The sequence below is a fragment of the Lepisosteus oculatus genome, chromosome 9, assembly GCF_040954835.1.
Source record: "Lepisosteus oculatus isolate fLepOcu1 chromosome 9, fLepOcu1.hap2, whole genome shotgun sequence".
Taxonomy (NCBI): domain Eukaryota; kingdom Metazoa; phylum Chordata; class Actinopteri; order Semionotiformes; family Lepisosteidae; genus Lepisosteus; species Lepisosteus oculatus.
The window spans coordinates 24,487,334-24,492,475 of NC_090704.1; the positions used below are offsets into that span (position 1 = coordinate 24,487,334).

The following is a 5,142-nucleotide window of genomic DNA, read 5'->3' on the forward strand; positions in this document are numbered from 1 at the left end:
TTAGATGCATGACTTTCTCATGATAAATATCCTTTCTAAATACATTTCACTTTTGCTATTAAGGTCAGTACTGAATAGTTTAAGAACAAGTAAAGGTTTATTCCATGCTGAAAAGAGAAGAAAAGAAACAAGAACTGACACCTGAAGAAGACTCTACAGCTGAAACATTGAGTTTCTTTTCTTCTCTTTTCAGCATGGAATAAACCTTTACTTGTTCCTCTGCAGCCTCTGCGTGTTGACGCACTACCTACTTGAGCTACTGCAGAGTTTTCTTACATATTACTTACCACCATTTGCTTTGACTTGGAAAAACTATGCAGTATCTTTTGAAAAACAGCCCTTTGTCTATTTGTGCCAGCCACGTGTTACTGGCAGTCCTCAAATGTGTCAACTACTGTGAGGAAGGCCTTCCACACTCCAGGCCTGCTTGTGCACACAGCCCCGCCTCCTCTTCTCGTTTGACCGATCTCTCAGTTCGTGTCCGCGATGCAGGTCCAGTGCTGACCCCCACCCTTCGTCACACACCACTTGGAGTGGTCCACCATGATGCTGAAAGGCCTGGCCTCTGGCAGCTGCATCGTCTTCACGTTGTACACCTTGTGCGCCACAGAGCAATTTGACGGCAGAGGCTGATGAAGCTTCCCCCAGCTTTTGGCAAAGAAGTCGTCTCCTAAATAGTTAACCAGCAAACCTGAATAGAGATCTGAAATGGAACAGTGTCACAGGTTCCATGTTAGAATCTGTCCCAGGCACACTTTCTACCCAACCAAAAACAGGAAGTGCACTACAGTAGCTACCAAAACGTCAAACTGAAACTGAGAACAAGTGAATGTGTATTTCTCCCCCCTCTCAGGGGTGGATGCAATAAGAGGTTCCCTTTAATGAAATCATGGCATCAGTTTAGCATTCCTCACAGAGCAGTAACACTGAAACACAGGTAAAACATGAGGTTTTCTCTGCAAACATGTGGCTCAACAAGGTAAAAAAGTATTGATTTCTTGCCTCTTTCTCTTCACAGACTGTAGTCTTGAGTTTACTGATGCGGTCCATTGGGAACAAGAACACTATTTTACTTGGCCTGGGCTTCCAGATTCTGCAACTTGCTTGGTACGGCTTTGGATCAGAACCCTGGTATGTGCCTTGTATTCTGTAGGAGTAGAAAACCCAGGAGCTTTTCCTAACAGACACTGTAGGTCACAGATCATCAAACATAATTTGTGAACCTTTAATATCAGTCCTATTTTGAGTTATTTAAAATTATTAAGCAGGTACTGTCACTATTAAACCAAACATTTAATCTTATAAACCTGAAATACAGTCGCTGTTTTATGCATATTTCTAGTTTGATACTAGTTTTCCTTCTTGGTTTCTCCTCAGGATGATGTGGGCTGCTGGTGCAGTTGCAGCTATGCAGCTATACCTTCCCAGCAGTCAGTGCTCTTGTATCCAGGACAGCTGAAGCAGACCAGCAAGGTACCCAGGGCAAGAAAAAAGTCGCTTTGTACAGAAACTCAGCTGTTGGTTTCTGTCATCCATCTGAAAATGAAAGCACTATGTATTTCTTGTACTTGTAATCTTGCAACTTCTCTGTTATGCCACAAAGCTTTGTCGTGAAGTCAGACAGATCTATTCTTTCACCCATTTGGTTTGACAGTTCTGTTTGAAAAGCTCATAAATATCCAATGCTCCATCCACTAAGAGAGAGCTCAGTAGTCTTAAGTGTAATGGCTAGATTAGAGGGCATCCAGTATGTTTCTTGATTGTCAAAAGATTGGCCTGTGAAACTAATTAAATTAGCTTAAGCTAGTAATTAGTTGTTAATACAGTAACTAGGAGTTTTAGGGATCTAAAACCCAGAAATCTTTTTGGCCTTGAGAGCTGGAGCAGAAGATCTTGTCTTGATCGTTGCACTAGCTAATCTAATGTTTGTGCTGTGCTTGTGCGTTCTTAGCTCTCCCTGCTCATTAGAACTGGCGAGACAGTGAAGAGAAGCACAACATGTTTGCAGTCAGTCAGTGAGGTTAGGTGCAGTTTTAGTCAGGGGGCTGTTCCATGTCTTGTCCTGTGCTAAATGCCAGCATTGGGGGTTAAGACTTTTTAAAATAAACTAAAATGTACCCTACATGTTTGTCCTGTACGTATCTTCATGTGATCCTGCTAGATTTCTGCTTACCTAAGTCTTCTTGTGAATGGTGTGTGGAAGGCTGACGGTCTCGTTCTCTTATAGGTGTGGTTCAGGGGATGATCACTGGGATTCGAGGGCTGTGTAATGGCCTGGGACCGGCGCTGTACGGGTTAATTTTCTATATATTCCATGTGGAGCTTAATGAACTCCCAGTGAGTAACAGTGGCCTAGGAGCTGAGTCTGAATCATCACATCACTCTCAACACAATCATCAGGTAACGTACAGTGTTCAGCTTCATGGAATTGTCATTGAAACTCGTCATCTTTAGGTTTGGGTGTCAGTCTCTCAGAATTATGCTCTGGAATGTGAAATGTAGTCAAAATGGTATATGGTGAAACAAATATGAAACCAGACAGGTAGGATTTTGATGTTCAGTTTCTATGTAACCATAGAACTTGTCTCTATCTTATAAAAGGGAATATCATTCTTCGCAGGACATGTTACCTGTCATGCCAGTATCCCAGAGGAGTCTTTCATGACTTGCAGTACATTGTAAGAATGGTTAGGTTAACACACTTGGATGCAGATTTTGCTGTTGATCAGATACTTTTAGTGAGGCACTAACATTTTTTTGCAGTTGATGTTGGCCAACTAATAGCTGGTATCAGGAGTTATAAATGTGATGTCTGTGGAGTGTATGGGTACAGGTCACACTCTCATGGTCCCCCTGTGCAGTCTTACCTAAACTGTGGTCAAGTGAGTAGCTGCGTTGGTATGTGTTAGCTGCAAGGAGACATGTATTGGTTAATCCCAGCCTGAAAAACAGGGGTAAATCCAACATTTCAGCTGCTGAGACGTCTTCAGGGGATATTTCATTTCACATAGCACATTGAATGTCTCAAGATTAAGATATATAATACCCCTAAAAATCCTGGGTTTGGCGGGCTTCATTCTGCACTTTTTAATTACCGTCCCTTTGTGATTTATTTCTGTCCACGCAGAGTTCAATAATCCCTGGTCCTCCGTTCCTGTTTGGGGCATGTGCTGTGCTGCTCGCCCTGCTGGTGGCGCTGTTCATCCCTGAGCACACTAACATGGCCCCGCGGAGCAGCACCTGGAAGAAGCATCTGTCAGCCCACAGCCACCCCCACAGCCCCCAGGCACCTGGGGAGGCCAAGGAGCCACTCTTACAAGACAGCAACGTATGACCGCTGTTGCTTCTCAGGCGGTTTCTAGATACATCATTCTGCCATTTTTTATTTATTTATGGAGATGCCAGGTAATGGAAATTCAACACGAGTGTTAAGAGTACCATTTTGTAATATATTTAAAAATTGTCCAAAGGCACTATTGCAATAGCTCTATTTATTGAATTCAATATAGTTAGAGAGGATTTTTTATACATTTTTGTCATAAATTCTACATCGGCATGGCTTACCCAGGGACTTGTGCCTTGTAGAACTGGAATGTTACTGAACACAGTGTGTTTGTCAGTCATCCTGCTTTGAAGCGGTGTGATAATATGGGTTGAAGTGCAATCGGTTCACTAGAGAACACTCAGCCCATTAAGAGCTTTACCTCTTTTTCTCTTTTGACCCAAGACAGACTTTATTAAAAGTCAGAATGATGTACAGAAAAAAGTGGTGTGGCCTCTTAAGCTTGTACATGACAAGGCCTTAATAGATGCTCTTGGGTGCAAAAGCAACATGCAGTGGGTCAAGAACAGTTCATTCTTTTGCGGCTTTGTTATCATTGAAAAGTGAAAAGGACTTGGAACTTCGCTTGTTCTACACATCTTCATTTTTCTGTTCATATCAAGCAGTTGCAGCATGCAGTGCTGTCTCAGTTTCTGACTACCTTCCCATTTTCACAGTTTCAGTTGCAAGTAAGCTTCTGCCCACCAAGAGGGTGGGGATTGCTGGGGGCTCATGTAGTTTGTGTCTCAAGAACCTTTATCTGAACATAGAGCTAGGCGTTGTGCAGCATCATGCAACTGTGAAGCTCAAGACAAAGTGCACAGGACCAAAAAATATGCTGTTCAAACTAGGGCATAGTAGTGACAAGATAATGACCTGGTGTGAATATGCCTTTTTTGAACTGTTATATTTATTAGAGGGCCTCAGAATATGAAATGAGTTTTGTGGCCTCAACTTGAAAGACGTGCATTTTTCTAAGTGGCCTTTTTCAGTAAGGATATTCGCAAGAACATGCTAATGTACCAAATAATAGAACATCAGATGTGAAATTCTCTGAAATATTTTTGTGTGCTCAATATATTTGAATGATTCCTTGAAAGATATTACTAGCGTGTAAAATATCGTAAGCTCAAATGTTTTTATTTTCCTTTCCGTTACGTACTGTGGTTATTACACTGCTTCACTGCCTTGTTTTTCTTTTAACCTTCAAGAAGATACTGTCATGGACACAGTTCTAAGTGTTGTAAATATAAAAGAGGTAAAGTTCAATAAAGTGGATTATTTTAATGTATGCAAGATGTATTATTTCATCTTAGTACTGTGTAACTCCCTTCCCTTCTTAACTTCAAAACATGCTCTGACTTTAGACATCTCAAAATATGATGCAGGATTCAACATTTGGATAATAACTGCTCCAGCAAGGTCTCCAGCTGTTGATTTAAGAATGCCTGGAAAATCTGTTGCATTGTGGTTCCTGATGACTAGAGTTGTGCACCTCAACCTTTTAAAAGTGTTCATATTTCTGTAATTGGGCCGAATATATAGTAGCTACAGGACTCTCACAAGCTTAGTTGGGCTCATCACTACCAGAATGGATACTGTGATGGGCTCAGTGGAGTAGTGGCACCACCCCGCATAGCTTCAGGTCTGTGCAAGAACACTGCCTTCATGAACAGATGAAGAGTGATGTCTGTGAGCGAGGAAGGTTCTCTCAATCTGACCGGCACTCCTTTAGTCCACATCAACAACTGCAACCTGCTGCCTCTTTATGGAGAGTGTTAATACCCTACTATAATGAAAACAGTAATTACAGGTATACA

At 41.8% G+C, this 5,142-nt stretch overlaps 1 pseudogene; it reads left to right on the top strand.

Annotated features, from left to right (window-relative positions):
- The first annotated feature begins 486 nt into the window (after nt 1-486).
- Nucleotides 487-4,613, top strand: LOC138241283 (hippocampus abundant transcript 1 protein-like; annotated as a pseudogene).
- The last annotated feature ends 529 nt before the right edge of the window (nt 4,614-5,142 follow it).